Raw genomic sequence first — 20,309 nt, 5'->3', positions numbered from 1 at the left:
ACAAAAAATCATTTTTTTTTTAAAGATTTTATTTATTTATTTGACAGAGAAAGAGACAGTAAGAGAGGGAATACAAGCAGGGGGAGTGGGAGAAGGAGAAGCAGGCTCCCCGCTGAGCAGGGAGCCCGATGCGTGGCTTGATCCCAGGACCCTGGGATCATGACCTGAGCCGAAGGCAGACGCTTAACAAATGAGCCACCCAGGCACCCTACCAAAAATCATTTTTAATATATATTCTTCTCCAGACATGGCTTTTCTTTAGTCTCATGCTCAGTTTTTCAACAAACCTGATTCAAGTGAAGGCCTTTTTTTAATTTAATCAATTAGATTTTAATCAAGTAGATCAATTACATATAACGAACTGCATCTTTTTAAAGTGTACACTTTGATGACTTTTAATAGGAATACACACACCTGTGAAATCACTGCCACAATCAAGACATAGAACATTTCCATCACCCCCAAAAGTCTCCTCATGCCCCCTATGGTAATTTCCTCCTCAACCCCTGGGTACAGCATGCTGATCTGTCTTTTGTCACCACACAGATTAACTTACATTTTCTAGAACTTTATATAAATGGCATTATATAATATGTACCCTTTTGCTTCTGGCTTCTTTGACTCAGCGTAATGATGGGTATCAGTAGTTTGTTCCTTTTTATTGCTAGCAGCGTTCTATTTCATAGATATGCCCTATTTTGTTTATCCATTCAGCCACTGATGGACATCTGCGTTGTTTCCAGGTTTTAGTTCATATGAATAAAGCTTCTCTGAACATTTGTGTCCTAGTCTTTATGTGGGCATATGTTATTATTTCTCTTGTGTAAATACCTAGGAATGGAATGACAAGGTCATACAGTAAGTGAATATTGAATTATTTAAAATATTTATTAAATAGACTTTTTAAGAGCAGTTTTAGCAAAATTGAACAGAAAGAACAGAGAGTTGCCATATAATTCTACAGCCACACACCCACAGCCTATCCCATTATCAACATCCCTCACCAGGGTGGTATATTTGTTGTAATCGATGAGCCTACATTGATACATCATTATCAACCAAAGTCCATAGTTTACATTAGAGTTCACTTGTGGTATTGTACAGTCTATGAATTTTGACAAATGTATAATCACATGTATCCACCACTGTAATATCATACAGAATAATTTCACTGCCCTAAAAATCCTCTGTGCTTTGCTTCTTTATCCCTCCTTCCCCACTAGCCTCTGACAATCACTGATCTTTTTACTATATCTACAGTTTTGCCTTTTCCAAAAACTCATATAGTTGGAATCATGCTCTATATAGCCTATTCAGATGGGCTTCCTTCACTTAGTAATATGCCATTAAGTTTCCTCCATGTCTTGTCATAGCTTGATAGCTCCTTTCTTTTTAGCACTGAATACTATTCCATTGTCTGGATATACCACAGTTCATATATCCATTCACCTACTGAAAGACATTCTTGGTTGCTTCCAAGTTTTGGCTATTACAAATAAAGATGCCATAAAGATCTGTGTGCAAGTGTTTGTCATTTGAGTTATAACCAAGGAGCACAATTGCTGGATCATATGGTAAGAGTATGTTTAGTTTTGTAGTAAACTGCCAAGTGACCTTTTTCTTTTTTTTTTAAGATTTGATTTATTCATCTGAGAGAGAGAGAGAAAGCACAAGCAGAGGGAGGGGCAGAGAGAGAGAGAGAGAGAGAGAGTGACAAGCAGGCTCCTCACTGAGCAGGGAGTCCAACGTGATGTTTGATCCCAGACCCTGGATCGTGACCTGAGCTGAAGGCAGACGCTTAACCGACTGAGCCACCCAGGCGCCTGCCAAGTGACCTTCTAAGGTGGCTGTACCATTTTGCATTCTCCACAACAGCGAATGAGAATTCTGTTGCTCCACATCCTCACCAGCAGCTGGTGTTGTCAGCGTTCTGGATTTTGGCCATTCTCATAGGTGTGTAGTACCTTGTTTTAATTTGCAATTCCCTAATGATAAAAGATGTGGAGTATCTTTTCATATGTTTACTGGCCATCTGTATGTGTTCTTTGGTGAGGTGTCTTTTCAGGTTTTTCTGCTCAGTTTTTAATCAGGTTGTTTGTTTTCTTATTTTGAATTTTAATTTGTATATTTTGATTAATAGTCCTTTATCAGATATGTCTTTTGCAAATGTTTTCTCCCAGTTCTGTGGCTTGTCTTCTCAGTCTCATAACAGTGTCTTTTGCAGAGCACATCTTTCTAATTTCCGTAAGGTCCAGCCTACTGATGACTTCTTTCATGGATCTTGCCTTTGGTGTTGTCATTGTCAAAGTCAAACGCACAGTCATCTAGATTTCCTCCTATGTTATCTTCTAGGAGTTTCATAGGTTTGCATTCTGCATTTAGGTCTCTGATCCATTTTGAATTAATTTTGGTGAAGGAAATACGGTCTGTGTCTAGATTCATTTTTTTTTTTTTGTATGCGGAAGTCCAGCCGTTCCAGGACCATTTGTTGAAAAGACTACTTTTTACACATTGTATTGCTGTGTTCCTTTGTCAAAGATCATTTGATTGTATTTATGTGAGTCTGCTTCCGGGCTGTCTGTTCTGTTCTATTGATCTATTTGTCTATTCTTTTGCCAATACCACAGTTACTGTAGCTTTATAGTAAGTCTTGAAGGAAAGGGAGTGTCAGTTCTCCGACTTTGTTCTTCTCCTTTAATATACTATTGGCTATTCTGGGGTGGTTTTTTGTTTTTTTGGGTTTTTTTCTTTCCATATAAACTTCGTTTTTTTTTTTTTTCCTAAGCAGGCTGCATGCTCAATGTGGGACTTGAACTCACAACCCTGAGATTGAGAGTTGCATGCTCTACTGACTGAGCCAGTCAGGCGCCCTTCCATATAAACTTTAGAATCAGTTTGTCGATATCTATAAAATTAACTTGCTAGTGAATGCATTAAATACCACTGAGCCGTACTTATGAAACACTAAACCCGCCGATCTCCAGCCCTAAAACTGTGAATTCTCAACCAAAGAGGAAGTGTTTCATTTCATTTAATCTGCATATTAATGCAATGCAAATACCAGGATGGTAGGACATGAATGCAGGAGAAAGTGCCACCAGCAGTAAACACTTGGTTGAAAGTTGAGCACAGCGTGTCAGTGTGAAGGGCATGAAGGTCACAGGCGAGGAGACAAAAGGTCTGATAAAATACACTCAGCTCATTCCAAAGATCTGAGGACAGACAGAAATGTTACAACAGATAGATGGCAGCAGGCTAAGTGGGTGTAAGGACCAGATGGTCAGAGCCCATCTGAGATCCTGTCCGTGGCCGTGGCCATGGCCATGGCCATGGCTGGCAGCGATGTGTGAGGTGGGAACACACTGGCTGGGAGAGCTCCCCTGTGTGGCACAGAAAGGTTTCACACCAGCCCTGGAAGAGTGTGCAGAAAATTGGAACATTTCCTTAAAAACGCACACTGTAAGGATGGTTTGTTTCCGCACACAGCTTTGTTGAAGATGGAGTGCTATTTAGATTTCTTTTTTCCTTAAAGGAAAAAAGTTTTGTATTGTATTGGCTAAGCCAGAACACAGACTTCACTGTAGACACTAACGGCGTTGTCTTTAGATGCTGTGCATCACGGTCTGCCTGGTTCAAATTTTGGACAGAACGTTTATCAGATGCTACCCACCTCCCGGCCCTGTTGGCCTTCCCCGTTTCCAGCAGCCATCTCCCACTCCCGAGGTGGACCCTGCTTCTCATCCTTCTCTCCCAGCCATGCACCTGCTCTGGTGGCTCAATCCACCCAGGGCTCACCACAAATGTAGAGAGAGGAGGAGGTGCACGGGAGTGGAGAGTATACCTTGAAGAAGCAACAGACAGAAGAGGGCAGCCTGGGGGAGAGTGGGCCCTAGTCCACCAGCGCGTCCACTGGGGGCGAGGGATGGGAGACCACCTACTGCATATTTGGATGGGTACTGTTCCTTCTCCTTAGTTTCTTTCCTTTCAGTCACAGCTCATTCTTTTCTGGGGTCTGATTCTATGCAAGGTGACAGTATTAGTTCCGTAAGTCTTTCCTAACACATTTCTCCAAACTGTGTGGCTTAAAACAACAGAAATCTGGGTGCTTGAGTGGCTCAGTCGGTTAAGCATCTGCCTTCGGCTCAGGTCATGATCCCAGGGTCCTGGGATCGAGCCCCACATCAGGTTCCTTGCTCAGCGGGGAGCTTGCTTCTCCCCCCCCCACCCCCGCTCCCCCTGCTTGTGCTCTCTCTCTCTGACAAATAAAGAAATAAAGTCTTTAAAAACAACAACAACAGAAATTTATTCTCTCACAGCGCTGGAGGCTGGAAGTTTGAAATCAAGATGTCGGCAGTGTTGGCTCCTGCTGAGGGCTGAGAGCCAATCGGTGCTCAGACTGGGGTTCAGGGATCCTGGAGGAACTAAAGATATCCTAGGAGGATTTAAACATTTTGTATTTTCACTTCAGTAATAATCTTCTAACACATTTACATAAAGAAACTTGGCCGGGTCATCTGGATGGGCACCTTAGAATTGAATACTGATCATCATTTCAGCAGAACTTTTTTGCTCTTGTGCTTCTCACCTTTTGTTGGTGTCTTGAAGTGCTGTTTAATTGTCGCAGACGAGTGGAGAAAGAATACGTGCTTTTCAGTAAGTCTCATAGGAAGAGGTCACAGACCCAAATAGCACAGGGGCTGGCAGCTAACATAAATGAGGACAGCCAGGGGGGTGGAGTTGGGGTCCACTGGGAAGCCCAGCTCTGGCGAGAGGGGACTGCCATTCAGCTCCAGACCCTGCAGCCCTGTGGGGCTAGATCTTCCAGCTTTTCAAGAGAAGCTGGAAGGACAGATTTTATGGGTAATGTCTTAATTCTCTTATAACAGCAACTAACTGAAAAAAAAAAAGAGTCCTGTGAGGGCCAAATGAGACCTGTCAAGGGTTACACACAGCCTCCAGGCCTCCTAGACTAGAGAAAGGTTGGAGGCAAGTTGAACCATTGCATAGCATATGGTGGATTAGGGATGCCAAGTTCAAAAGAACCATGTCCTAGAAACTAGTATTTCAAGAAGCAGAATTAATTTTGGCAAAATAACATCATTAATCACACTAATCCATTTTAATTTGGCTGGGTCTTTTTAATTTGTACTCTTGCTTTTGGTTTTGTAGTTGTAAAGAGTGTATTTGTCAGTATTTAGGAAATGTCCTAATTTAAGAAATTCAAATCAACGGTGGGAATCTATAAGATACTGTCATTCTCAAGTCTGAGAAATCATGTCCTATCTTATCTAATCTTCAAATAAATCCTTAAGAATATGTATTATTATTCCCATTTTATAGATGAGAAAACTGAGACTCGAAGAGTTTCAGTGAGCTGCCCAAACTCACACAATTAATCAAAGGCAGAGCCGGAATCTGAACCCAGGCAGGGCTGTCTCCAAAGCCCATGATTTCAATGCTGACTCCCTAATTAGCAGTGCTGGACTTGTGAATGGTGTGTGTCTCTCCCACCTGAGTCCTCTTACCTTGCTTTTGACCTTCCATTGCCATCTGCCCAGCCAAATCTACACACTCTGAGAGTTTAGAGATTCATGACCAGGTGAGGGGTCAAGACTTGGACATCTGGGATTTGGGTCTCGGAGGGACCTAGAATTCAGAAAGGCTTAGGAGGAATCTGTGATCAGAGCAGTTATCAACGACCTCTCAGTCACCTCAGGTTTTATGGCCTGCCAATCTAACCAGCATTTACAGTCTTGTTTTTATGGGTAAATATCATGTAAGTGTCAACAAACATTTGGAACCAGCTGAATATAATCTAAACTGCTTATGTTCAGATCAAGTCTGTTTGATGAGGAATCTGCTGAGAAGTTGGCGTCTGCGTCCCTTATGGGTGGGTTAGCGTTCTCTGTTTAGTGTCCCACACTGTCCTCCCGGCTCTGTCTGCCACTTCATGAAGGGCCTGGAATCAGAAGGGTTTAGTATAGGCTCATCAGCACACGTGGGCAGTGGGACCTGAAAGACGTACCTGGCTAAAGACATGAAACAATGCACGGGGAAAACAGGGAAGGAAATGCAGTGAAATGTTAGTAGTGGTTGTCTCTGGGCTAGTAGCATTATGGGAGATTTACGTCTTCTTCTTTATACTTTTCTACAATATCAATACAATATATTGCTTTTGATATGAAGAAAAAATATTTGGGGGATGAAAGAGAAAGGCATTTATGACAAAACTCCCTCCTGGCAGTGGGGAAGGAGTGCTCTTGCCGAACACAGCCATCTGTTACGTTTTCCTAAGTGTCCCCCAGTGTAAGAAGACAATAGGAGCCACAGATTGGATTTGGAGTAAAATATGGACAATTGTGATGGCTGGAAGCGTGCCAAGGCACTTGTTAAAGATGTAGGCAGCGACATACTTCTTTGTTTCTTCTCCATTGACTCCTATCCAGCTGAGCATTTATTCCTCTCTCCTTCCCCACCCCCCCAAGCCTGGGCCCTCCCCCCTCCCTCTAGTGACTGGCACTTGAAAGGGAAGCTTATGTGGTCCTCCAAAATAAAGGTGGTGCCTGCTCCTTAATCCACTGTGGCTGTCCTGGGCATGAGGCTCCTTTTGCTAGCTGCTGCTGCCGCCGGCATTGGTTCTATGCCTTTGGTGGGCTCTTCTCCAAGCCGCAGGCTGCCAGAGTGTGGGCATATGGCCACCTCCTCACTGACACAGGCCCTGCCCTGAAACCCTCTGCTGCGATCAGTGGCGCCTTCTCTGAAATGTTAACATAACTTTTCACTGGGGGCCCACACCCCCCAAATCCACAACCTCCCAACCACCTCTTAGTATTCAGGCTGCAGCCCCTCCCAGTCCTTCAAAGCCCCCATCTCAAACTCCTGGGCTCCACCCCCCCTGTTCTAACCCTTCCCCATTTTGGGTAACTCCCAACTCTCCCTAGAAGGGTCCAGAATGACTAAATAGAGACCTGGGTGGGGTTGTCTTTTCAGCAGCTTTTAAAACACAGAAAAGCCAATCATTCTCTGTGGGAGAAGTGGGCACAGAACTGAAGAACACAAAAGCCTGGCTCTTTGCTGTGAGGGAAAGGGAGGAAATTGTCTTATTCCTTTCCTCAGGAGTCTAAAGCAGCAAAATAAATCACTAACTGGGTGTTACATGCAAACAAAATATGTAACTAAAGAAATTACTCCAACTGCCCATGTGTATCTGAGGGCAAGGGAACCACGAGGGGACCGTCACCTAAACATACTCTCCAATGTCATGTCCCTTCAACCATTTTACCTGTGGGAGAATGCACAGAGCATCAAATTTCCTGTCTTCACCATGTTAAAATTACAGTTCAGCAGCACGAAGCACATTCACATTGCCCTGCAACCATCACCGACTGTTCATCACCAGAACTTTCTCTTCTTCCCAAACTGAAACTCTTGACCCATTAAACACTAGCTCCCTATTTCTGCCTCCCCACAGCCTGTGGCAACCACCCTTCCACTTTCTGTCTCTATGAATCCGACTACCCTAAGTACTTCATATAAGAGGAACTGTACAGTATTTGTCCTTTTGTGACTGGCTTATTTCATTTAGCATGATGTTCTCAAGGTTCATCCGTGTTACAACATGGGTCAGAATTTCCTTCCTTTTTTTAAGGCTGAATAGTATTCCATTGTATGTGTATATCACATTTTATTTATCCATGTTTATCCATCAATGGACATGGGGTGCTTCCAATCTTTTGGCTATTGTGAATAATGCTGCTATGAATATTGATACATAAATATCGCTTCAAGTCCCTGTTTTCCATTCTTTCTGTTTCAACAATTTTTTTGAAGGTCCTATATTGACACAATGGTTGTTAAGTCTATGTTGAAGATCATAGGGTAAAATTAAGACAGTAAGATATGGAGAAGCTGGTCCAAGCGTGACTCCTTCTGATGCTCACACCTCTGCTGATGGCAGCCCAGTGAGCTTGCTCTGCCTCTGGCAGCAAATTTCTCAGTGATTCTCCCAGACAAGTCACTGAAGGTAAGCAAATAAGACGGAGAAAAGATAAAGAGAATTGGGCGCTTTCAATTTGTCCAGAAGTGGACTCAGGTGCCTTTCCCCAATCTAAGGTAATCTTGAAGGATTCCTTTTTGAAAATCAAGTGTTGACTAGGTGAATCTCCAGGGCCCAGGCTACATCTCTGGCTTGTCACCATCTGGGCAGTGTGACCTCAATCAGAACAGGAGGAAAACCCACTAAGGCAGGGAAAATGATATTAGCTATCTTTACACCCTGGCTACCCCACCTCGAAGAGGGACATGGCTTCAGTAAATGTCTCCAGACTTTTTTTCCTTCTTCTTCTTCTTTTTTTTTTTTAAATTAGCTCTGTCTAAAACTAAAACCAAAACCAAAATAAGCTCTTTTTGGTCAAACCAAATTATTAAAACATTCTGAATAGCCTCAGCATTAACAAAAAATGAGACCAAGTTTGCTTTCATTTTTGTTTTTACACTTGATCTTAGCCAAAAGGCCGAGAAGCGATTTTCATTTTTGTTTTTAAAGAACTAAGTCAAACATCTGAAATCTGATGGGTGTTAACTCACTGAAAGCCTGCACAGGGGTTTCCGGACGGAGCTTTGCTTTGCACCAAACAACCAGGGCAAAGGGAGGGGGAAGGGATCTTTGGAGCCCAACTGTAACAAGCAGCCCCTTGGGAGGCCAGGTTAAAAGGCTATTCAACTGGAGGGCTAACACTCAGAAAAGATTACTTTTATATGAAGATAAACACAAATACCTTATAGAAAAGAAGACAAATTTTCCATTCAGAAGGCTAAGAGGAAACTGAAACTTGAAGTGAACCAGTTGGGTCACGAGCCCCAGGACCTGGGGATAAGCATGTACTCTTGTTTGCACTTCTGGAAACTTCACTGAAAAACATTTGAGAAGGTACTAGATAGCCTCAATGTCATGACTTCTCACCTTCAGTTCAGTATTAGCCAGTATGGTAGTCACTGTAATGAGCAAGTTCCAAATCTCAGTAGTTTAACACAAAAAAGTTTACATGTTTGCTCACATCACATCCAGTGAAGATGGGGGTGTGGTGTGTATGAGAGACTCTGTTCCATGCTGTCATTCAGTGACTCAGGCTCCTTCCATCTTGTGGCTCTGTTGTCACCTAGGGTTTTAGAGTCCTCTACTGGGTTCTCTACATCCAGCCAGCAGATCAATGAAGAGAGAGGGTGTGGAGGATCTCACAGAAGGTTTTGGGAGCCAGGCCTGGAAGTGGTGTCCATCGCTCCACTCACATTTCATTGGCCAAGACTTGTCACATGGTCCCTGCATGCAAGGGGGCTGGGAGATGTCATCTGGCAGTGCCCACAGGAGGAGCAGAGCACACAGATAATTGGCAGGCACCAGCAGCTTCTATCTCGAATGAACTGGCTTATTCTTTTTAACGTTTTCCTTTATTCTCCCCGGACAGAGCATATAATGGCTCACTCACAAATCTATACTAGGTTTCTGGCCAGCCCGTGGTTGTTTATCACAGGCTTCTGTTCTCAAAACTGCCAGGCCTCCAGGGGCCATTTTCTGCAGCAGGGGGGGAAAGTAGCCCTTCCCCTGTTCTGCGACCTACTGTCACCTGGGGCAGTGGGGAGAGGACTTAGCAGCTTTGCTGGGGCATCCTGCCTTCACCATCCACCTTACAATCTCACCCCAGTATCACAGATCTCTTTAGAAAAACAACTTCTCTAGCTTTTGTTCTTAACTCTTCTCTCTTAGAAGGGCTCCCAGACTGTCCGTGGAACCAGAGAGGCACAGTCACCTGCCTCCTGTCCCCTCTCCAATGCCAGGTACCACTTCTCACTTGTAGTCAAATGCAGAGATTCCAGGCCACTGAAATCAACCAAAGCTTTGGGTCCACTGCTTCAGCAGGCCACCAAACAAACCAAGACAAGTCTGAGTGCCTTGTTGAGGTTTAATTAGTCACCAAATTAATTATCTGTTATTTCCTCCGTTACAGATGGAGAAAAAAAATGAACGTCTGTGAGTGTGGCAAAATCAGAGAAGGTGGATTATAACTCTGAGGCAGCATACAGAGCAGCCTGACTGAGCTTCAGGGCCGTACAGGGACGGCTGCAGCATTAGGAGCTGAGAGCGAGGCAGGCTTTGGCTCAGAGGACCAACGAGAAAGGGCGGTCTTAGGGATGTTCCTTAGGAATAAGCAGCCAGCCTGCTGATAGATGCAATGTGTCAGAATCCTTGGCAAAGGGACTTCTATTGAATCTGAAGTTGTGTGGGCTTCTTTGAAAATACTGGTGTCAATCCAAGTCTTTTATTGCCACTGCATTTTTATTTCCTTTTCTCTCTTATGTTTATATTTCTCATTGCCCACCCTAGTCCTGAATGGTTTACCTGCCATTTCACGTAACAGCGACACAGATATTTTTTAACCACAGTGAGGTCACATCCTAACATTATTAATAGGCCTTTTGTTAATTTTGAGTGAGAGGAAAAATTCTCCAGTTCTTCATGTAGATCTTAATTGGGCTTGAATAGAAAAAGCATTTTATTTTCTCCTCTAATATTTATTAAGCACCATACCATGCTAACATTTCTCTGGGGGCTTCAAATGATTTTGATGGAGTAGTGGATGGAGGGAACATCCACCCCCAATTTTTCCCTCTTTCTCTCCTTGGCCTCTTATGGTCCTCCTTCCACACCACTGCCTCCAAAAGAAAGTCACCTCATGGGTCAAAGTTCACAATGGACCCTTTCTGAAACACCGCACGGAGTCTGCCCTCTTGCCGCACGGCAAATCTGTCATCCAGCAGTTGGTCCCTTTTCCTCACCTGTATAATGAAGCGTATGATTTATTACAAACTGGGTCCAAGGCCAAATTTCTATTCATAAAACCCTGTCATCTTTGGATGAACTGTACTGTTTAAGGGCCAAGATTATGATGAAACACTGGCTCGGCAGCTCACAATGGTGGGAATTAGGAAATGCAGAAGAACCTTCTTCAACAGTGTACAGAGACATTCAGAATACCCAGCTTCTGAGCTGTCGGTGGAGGTGGCCTCGTTTCGTTCACAGTGCTAACATTTCCAAGCCTGGATCCTCATACATTTATTGAACGACTTGTCTTGAGATCAGTCCAATGCTCTTATTTCAGATCTGTCAAAATACCACCTCTTCCAAGAAGTTCACTAAAATTAAGTGGAAGTGAAATAACGATCTTCCTTCCTTTTTCAGCTGCCTTGGAACAGCCTCTCCTCTCATGGCACCAAAACTTGAACCAGCTATTTACTTCATCTCCAGATGGGTTCCTTTATCTATAAATGCATTACTGTAACATTTCCTAGAACACAAATGGCTGAAGACATCAGATAGAGCCGGCACAGGAGATATTTAAGAATAGAGACTTTGCCTTATTCAACCTTGCGTGTTCTATAGGGCCCACTACCTGGTAGGCACTGAACAGTAGGTGGATGAATGAATTTAATAATAAAAAAGCCACTGGTTTTATCACCCAAAAAGACTCTGAGTGGCTTTGTATGATCCCTACCATGTTTCAGGGTTATTGAAGACTGTGCTTGTGTCTCAAAAAAGAAAGTATGGGGCACCTGGGTGGCTCAGTCGGTTAAGCATCTGACTCTTGATTTGGGGTAAGGTCATGATCTCAGGGTCGTGCGATCGAGCCCCGCGTCAGGCTCCGTGCTGGGCATGGAACCTGCTTAAGATTTTCTCTCTCTCTCTGGGGCACCTGGGTGGCTCAGTCGTTAAGCGTCTGCCTTCGGCTCAGGTCATGATCCCAGGGTCCTGGGATCGAGCCCTGCGTCAGACTCTGTGCTGGGCATGGAAGCTGCTTAAGATTTTCTCTCTCTCTCTCCCTCTGCCCCTCCCCGCCCCAGAAAAAGTATAAATAAGAGAAACAACTTGGACCTTGGACACATAGTCACAAAGCCAGACAAACCCAGCCCTGAAGTGAGCAGTGGCAATGGTCCAGCCATTGATTTCTTCATATCTGGACATTTGCAGGAATGATGAGATGCTGCCTTTATAGTGACTCCAAATTGCTGCTTCTTAGTCCCTTAGCTTCTACAAGGTAATCTTGTCTTCTGACCCCAAACCACAACGGTCAGAGCCACAGAACAATATACTATGGCAAGAGAAGGGCACACTGCCACAGCATTTCTCAAAGTGTGTCCCACCCAGCCACAGTCTCAGGAGCTCCCTGTGCCAGAAAGTGCTCGGGGGCCAAGTGAGTTGGTCAACATTACACATTATGCCCCCATCTCAGGCATCACAATGTGCACTTGTATGTTAAAGACTCTGGGAAGTGGGCCTGCTAAATATATTTGATCCTAGAGCCCTATTTTCATATAACATCTATCACTTTTACACAGAACACACTTTAGAAAGACATTGTTGCCTGAAGTTTCATTGACAGTGTTTTCATGCAGGTGGAGCACGGATCTGCAACCTGCAATATGTTTGTGCCAGAAATGGCATGCAGGTCGTTGGCTACCAACACACATTTCCCTTATTTTACTGAAAGGTGACCCTGACCATCTGCCATAGGAGTTACATGTAGCTATACACCCTGCAAGCGAGGCTTGGCAGGTAGACCAGAAAGACCTGAAAGTGGGCAACTTGATTGCACAGCCTTGCGAAGGCTGGCACCACGGGGTAGAGCTGCCAGCCCCCAGCCTGGGTCTCACTCCTGGAGACGCAGCAATGGAAACACATTTGACACTTAGGTCAGTGGCAAATCAGAGACAGGCATATTTCCTACAAAGATGAGATTTGAGGGCATGTTTGTGGTATTTGCTATTATTACTTTGAAATAGGTCCACAACCTAGCAGCCTAGATGGGGAAATGTGCATAATTTTCTTTGCAAAATTAAAATAGTCCCAGGGGTTATTCAGGCTTCCAGGGCAAAAATGTGTACCAGACATTGGTGTGTGAGACAGGTTTCCCATCTTGATGACAGGAAGCTAAGGCGTCCTATTCAGTCACAGCATTGTGGTTTTCCTGGTGTTCAGGGGCTAGACCGAAGTTTTCTCTGATGAGATTCTCTCCTCCCCCCGTCCTTCTATGCTGTGTCCCTTGCCCATTGGTCGGCCTGACACCCACCTTGCTTCAGAGATGAGGAGACACTGCAAAAAGCTGAGAAATACCTGAAGAAATCAGTTCTTGGCCTTTGATTGTCAAAAGCCTAAGTCTCAGGAACAACAAGAAAAACCCAGGGTGTGAAAAATAGATTTGTAAGAAAACCTGATGAGGGGACATGGTTTACTCTCCTGATCCCCACTCCCTCATCCAAACTGGAGTTTTCCCAATGGGGGAAGGAGAGCAGATTGGAAGGAGTGGGAAGCCACTGATGGGTTCTGGAGGTGTGCTGTGCCCTGCTCTCTACTCCACACTGAGATTTAGAGAAGGAAAGGGATGATGGAAGGATCTGGAAGGTGGGAGAGATTGGAGTGTGTAGATGTATGGAAGTGGCAAGATGGCAGAGAAGATGTCTACAGGCTTTACCAAGTTCTCTGTGAGAGCCAGCGGGCCACCAGGTGCCCAAGAGTGGCACTAAACTTGCACAGAGAGAGAGCAGAGATGGAAGGGAACACGGGGTACCTCAGCGTGAATCAACAACCAGAACAACAGACATGAGGACACAGGCACAGCTGGGACCCCTTAGGACCACGTCAGCACCCTAAGGATGAGGAGAAGACACCATGGAAGGACTGTGAACCTCTGACAACATCACCGGGCCAGGCTGCTATTCCAGCATAAACTGTCACGTGAAAAAGAAATCAACTCTCTTATTTAAGAGACTGTGATTTAGTCTGTCCTGTGCTTGGAGAGCAGATTGGAAGGAGTGGGAGCCCACTGATGGCAGACAGACACACACGGGCACTGAGGAGGAAGCTGACGATGTGTATGGAAATGGCCCGAGAGGCTGTGGGGATGCCCAGGGTGGTCCAAAGGGATAAGCAGGGCCCTGAGAGCAGCCGCTGTGTAGCTGCTCGCCCATGCCTCCCGTCTTCCGTCTCTCAGAATGGCATCCGGCACATTCTGGGGAAGCAGATTTTCTGCCTGTCTGCTCTATTAGTCAAGACTCCTGCTTGTTAGTGAAGAAAACTCCACCTTCAATGAACTTAAACAAGAAAGGGAGTGTGTTGGTTTGTGTAACTGCAAAGTGAGACATCCATCCATCTCAGATGAGGTACTGCGGGACCCAGGAGCTCAAGTCCTATAATCACACTCTTGCTCTGACTTTCTCTTGCCCGTTTTAAGAGTTTTCGTGGACTTCAATCTCCAGCAACCCGCCCCCCTGCTCCCTGACAGTGGATGGGGCTGAAACCACCAACCCTCTAAACTTCGGGTCCTTCTGGTGATTGGCGCCATCCAAGGCTCTCTAGGGACCCCACCTGAAGTCACCTCACTGGCATAAAGTCAAGTGTGATAGAAAGGAGCTCGTTATGAAACACAAAAGACAGCCCTATGATGAAGTTCTAAGGCTTTTGGAACTTCAGCACCAGGAATCAGAGACAAAGGCCAAATGTCTGTCTTATTATACCACAAGAAGACCACGTTTCACAGTGTGTCCTATGCCTCGCACAGTGGCTGGCCCAGTGTGCAACAGTGCAACATTTGCTCAGGGAATGAATGAGCTAACCAACGAATACGTATTTCCTCTGCAGTGTAGGAGAAGCTCCCCCAGGTGCTGGGGTGCCAGAGTTGAGCCCTGGCCTTGGAGCCACTTGGATAATTAAAAATGGCTTGTGCCAGTCTTCCAGGAGAGCCCTGGGTGGATTTGGAAGTGCGTCTCTCCCTTCCACAAGAGAATTGGGCTTTTGGTTGGCTCCCTGAATGGCTGGTCCTAATGCACCCCAGGGGAAGCAGCTCTCTACAGGACAAAGGGACGCAGGCCACCTTATTTCCAGTTTCCTGGCCAGGTCCTCCCTCCTCCTCCTCCTGGGCAAGACAGCCTCAGATGGGGCTTCAAGGAGCTCGGCGCCGGCAGCTGCAGGAACCTTTCAGAAGCAGACTCCTAGTAAATTAGCCACTCGAGAAAGAGCCCTGGACCCACCAGGAAAGCAGTCCCATGGGATTGTGTAGTCCCAATACTGAAGAGAACGTTTTTCCCCTGAAAAACAGATTCCCAGAAATACTAAGGTAGAAGGTAATCAATATAATTCCAACGAGAGAATTCCTATCAGGAGGTTGGGGAATGGGGGACAAATAACACTATTAATGATTCTGTTTAGTCACTTTCCCATCTGTTGTCTAAAAAAAATAATAAATAAATAAAATCAAAGATAGGCATGTTATTTCTGCTCTTGCCAAACCCAAAAGGCATGACTACCATCATAAATAAGAAACCTAGATCTTATTTCATTGACATTAATGCTCGAAGGATTATAAAAATAAGTCAAAACAGTATTCAAAGTATATAAAATTTGAATATGTTTCCATCAAATAATGCAAATGAAAATAAAGGTGAAAAACATGAAACGTTTTTAAATGTTCATGTTTTCAAAGATGTATTTGTCTTCTAAAAATTAGAAATTTATCTTTAAAATTAAAAGGCAAAATATAACATATAATATGTGAAGTTTCAATCAAAATTATTTAAATAAAATCATTTTAGAAAAATAAAGTTGTTCATGATTCTAGTGTTCCACGTCCATCGTGTTGCCAATGTAAGAAATGCATCACATTTTACTCATGTTATATCAAGATCTATGTAAACGAAAATCGTTTAAATGTAATATGAGTTAATATTGCAAAATATTTCCCAGTTGCCATGTGCATCTGTTGTAAATACCACACCAATCTGTGAGCACCCCCAGACCCAGAACCAGGAATTGAAACTCAAAGAGAAGCAAGGATGCCCGGCTCCACCAGGAACTGACACTTGGTTAAGCAACAGCCTACTACTACATTTATGCTAACTGAGGGGAAGGGCTTGACGCATTGATCGATTTGTCATTTCGGTTAGCTGAGTACTTATGCACCTCAAATCCTCCCTGCACTCCAAAGCCCTCCATGCCCACCTGAGTCAGGAACAGTAGAAGCCCTAAACCTTCTTGGCATCCAGATGTGGTCTCTTTTGTGCACACAGTGCAGATGTGGAGGTCTGGGGCCTGAGACCTGAGGAGGGGCTGGTAACGACAGAGGCTGTTTGGGGGTATGGGTCACGCTCTGCCAGGTGCTGATCAGATAGATCCCCAGGGAGAGAAGGCCCGTGTGCTCTTCAATACATTTATTTTTGTGTGGTTTGTGATACTGGGGCCCTGGAAAGCAGGAGTGGGCAAACCTTTTCTGTCCAGGGCCAGAGAGTAAATATTTTTGGCTTTGGTCTTTATTGAGATTACTCAAGTCTGCCATCATAATACAAAAGCAGCCAAAGACAATTCGTAAATGAAAGAGCGCGACTGCGTTCTAATAAGATGTTATTTACCCAAACAGTCTGGATTTGGTCCAGCTTGCAGGCCTTTCTAACTAACACACGGGGCCCTGGGCAGGGCCTCTCTTGTCTGAATCTCAAGGCCGTCTGACCGATCCAGTCCCACAATCTCATGAGTTTAAGCATTCCTAAAGCAAGGGATTCCTAAGAAACACGAAACCTTTGTGATCATTGGCTAAACCCCGCCTGGTTTCTCGTAGCCCCCTGAGAGTGCTGGCCACATAGCTGTGTGACCTTGGGCAGGTCATTAAACCCCTTCCTCTCAGCTTCATTCCTTCATCTGTAAAGTGATCAACTTGCACCATTCGCCTCTCGGAGCACCATGGAGAAAGTCAAAACAACAGTGATGACGGTAACACTTGCAAACTGCGTTGCAGTTTTCCAAATCGTTTTCTATTTGACCCTTATAAGAATCTTAGGAGGTAGTCGGTCCTAACCCCATTTTTACATGCGTGGAAACTGTGGGGCAAAGAGTATGTAAGTAACTTGCTAAAGGACCCTTGCATGGTAACCAGCAGAAACCAGGTCTCAAAACCAAGTGTCTTCATTCTTGAGGTAGGGCCACTTTTGCCTCAACTCTGTGGGATCTCCATGTGAATATTCAGTGCTATGTGAAACCAGTGCTGCTGGAGACATTTTTTTCATCTTAGACCCTTGACGCTCCAGATTATAATTCTCCTAATACTTAAACTTATTATAGACACTAGACATTCTGTCACAACATCCGTGACACAGTTATTACTGAACAAACACCATTTATACCTCTATCTTGGGTTGTGCCATTAGGAACAGAAAACATGCCAACTTTATTTTCTCCCCATATGGGCTTTTTCATTAGGCTGCCAATGAGCAAGCTCATTGCCAGTTCAGCAGTGATTATATAAGCACTGCTTCCTCTATTAGCTTTCCCCCAGATGACTCTCACCTGCACAGGTTCAACACGCCTGCAAGAAGGACATTCAGGAAGCTCCTCCGCCTAATGGGGTTCACGATTAGACCTGATGCTGCCTCATTTACTCATAGGGGCTGCTTCCCAAGTGGGGCACATTTTGCGATTCTCCATTCCAAGCCAAAGTTCAATCTCTTTCATTTCAGTGGAATTACAGTTTGTCACATAGCTCTAGAAACTGGGCTGTTTGACTTCTTATGTTTACAGATGTTTCATAGTTTACTTGTTTTTGTGCTAAGGGGCCGTGATAAGAATTATGTCCATTACTCATTAAACATTTGATTCTTTCTGACATTTTCAATCCTATGAGCTCTATGCTTCCTCATACTCACATTTAACTGTTCCCTCACAATGTCTGCCCTTTCTCATACAGATTTGGCAATTTTTTTTTTTAAAGATTTTATTTATTTATTTGACAGAGAGAGACACAGCGAGAGAGGGAACACAGGCAGGGGGTGTGGGGGAGGGAGAAGCAGGCTTCCCCACTGAGCAGGGAGCCCGATGCAGGGCTCGATCCCAGGACCCTGGGATCATGACCTGAGCTGAAGGTAGACGCTTAACGACTGAGCCACCCAGGCGCCCCCATACTTGGCAATTTTCATCTTATGGAGCTCTGCCCCATGGTAGCCACAGATCACATATGGTCACTAAAGTTTAAATTAGTTAGATTTGAAAATTTACTTTCTCTAGCCCAATTTCATGTGCCAATGGCCATACTATCCTGGGCAGCACAGATATAGGCTTTTTAATTATTGCAGAATGTTCTATTGCAGAATGTTCTACTGAATGTTCTAGCGCTGTATAATGGATATAGAAACTAATTTGGACAAACTTCATAACTGGTATAGATTCATTTGAGGACTGCTCTTGACCCACCTACTTTCTTCTTTTAAACCACCCAGACTAATACTAAGACCAAGACTCCAGTAATCTCAGGGTCCAATCGCTGATTATATATCACGTGCCTTGCATTGAACTAAGTCAGCCCTTACTTTATCCTATCTCACTGAATCTTTATAATACATTTGTGTTATTATCAAGACTTATTAGGAACCTGAGGCCCAGGGCCACATGGTAAAAGGCAGATTGGAGATCTGACCGATGTTTTTCTGGCTTTAGAGCTTGAGCTCTCAAACACTCAGTGATACCAGCTCCTCACCCTCATTTTCCTCTGCCCCTTACGCTGATGTGGGCCTGGCTAGGCAACCTAGGGATGGGGCTGAGGCCGAACGTCATGCTGGAGGGTGCCCTGCCAAAATCGAGAGCAGAGCAGGACGTGAGGAGGCAGCGTGGGGGTGTCTGGGTGGTGGGAAGAGCCCAGGCTAATTTTTTGCCATAACGGAGGTATTGTCCTTTATGACGCAACTACCGAGGCTTTTTAGAATCTGGATACCTTTCCACTGGAAGCACCCAAATAAGAAAAATCACCAGTGGGTCTGTTAGGAGCGGTGAGTAAAATCTGACATTAAGCAAAAGAACCGAATGAAGTGGGCTGCTGCTTCTCATTACTCTCTTTTTCAATTTTTCTTTCTGAGAACACTTATTTCCTTCCACAGGCCCCCCGGGCCAGCTATTATCACAGTCTGTGTTTCACACACTTCCTCCGGGCCAACTCTATGAGAAGACTGGCCACAGCCACTTGTTCAAAACAAACAGTCCATATGTCTGCCCTGAATGCTGACTTCCTACTTTGAAGCGTACATTTAGTTTTGGTTTTAATGCAAACCAATCTACAGATTAGAGAGCCGAAAATTGTGTCTCTGGGAGGCAGCCTGGAGGTTTTCTTGAGCTCGCTGTGAAAACTGTGTTTCACATCAGTCATGAATTTCTTGCTAGCCTTTCCTTCCTAGCGTTCCTTTCTTCCCTTATAATTTTTCTTTCTTTCACATGAGCCTTTGAGACTTGCCATGCCAGCCATCAGGACCACTTATACTACTACTTTTTTTTTATAGGTCATAACTTGCTGGACTGAGCAAATCCAAATTGGGGTAAGTAACACAGAGCGTCCTCCCAAATAAGGCCCAGGATGCAGAGGACATTTCCTTGCAATCAAACAGTGTTACATGATCTCCAGGATCATGGCCTCAAACCTACTCTAGAAGCAAGAGTCCTAGATGACAGAATGGAGAACTGCAAGAGCCTGCCTCCCAGGACCATGGTCTCTTGGACCTGAATATGGTGTTCCAGCCCCAGTAATGAGACCGTTCATTAAGCATCCACCTGGCAAATCAGACACATTGGGTAATTAGCAGTGATGAGTAAGAAGACAAGAGCAGACCAGTTAAAAAACCTCCACCTATTAGTCACATTCGCAAGTTACCAATTACCAAACACCAGCCAAATTTTGTCCATAATCAAGAATTTAAAAAAGATCTACTGAGAAGGCAGACTTTTGAGATCATGATGTCAGAGCTGGGTTGAACTGCATGAGTGAGTCAGAATGGAAATTAGTCATTAGGTCAACAGACAGAGTGAATAATAGAAGATAATAAGACTTGGAAGAGTCAGAACCAACTGGCTGAGACATAAAAGAATCATATGGCCAAAACTGAATTTCAAGATTTCAAGACCTGGGCAAAATCGTTACTAGACTTAATAACGTTGAGTGTACTGTAGGCTCTGAGAATCATGGACCATGCCTATTTTTACTTCCCATTGTATCCCCAGCACCAAATAGCACCCAGCATATTCAGTAATTAATCAATCAAGTGAAATGAAGTAATCAATGAAGTAATCAATCAATCAAGTGAAATTTGTCTTCTATCCTTTGTCACAAGTACCGCCTCTCTTGGTCAAATATCTCCAGGGTATCCTGAGAAGTTGGTAGCTTCCCAGGTGCCCCAAATGGGCAGACCTCAGTAAACTGTGGTCTGTTCTTCAAGCAGTCCTGTTTTGTCTCATT

The 20,309-nt window shown here is 44.4% G+C and overlaps 1 long non-coding RNA gene across 1 annotated transcript in view; it reads right to left on the bottom strand.

The window, feature by feature from the left end:
* Positions 1 to 209: 209 nt before the first annotated feature.
* Positions 210 to 20,309, bottom strand: part of LOC118524350 (uncharacterized) — a 32,868-nt gene continuing 12,768 nt past the window's right edge. Inside the window, exon 2 of the long non-coding RNA XR_013442800.1 lies at positions 210 to 831. This is a non-coding gene — a long non-coding RNA (uncharacterized LOC118524350). The remainder of the gene's footprint in view (positions 832 to 20,309) is intronic.

Source organism: Halichoerus grypus, chromosome 12 (assembly GCF_964656455.1).
Source record: "Halichoerus grypus chromosome 12, mHalGry1.hap1.1, whole genome shotgun sequence".
Classification (NCBI taxonomy): domain Eukaryota; kingdom Metazoa; phylum Chordata; class Mammalia; order Carnivora; family Phocidae; genus Halichoerus; species Halichoerus grypus.
This window is presented reverse-complemented; position numbering and strand designations above follow the sequence as displayed.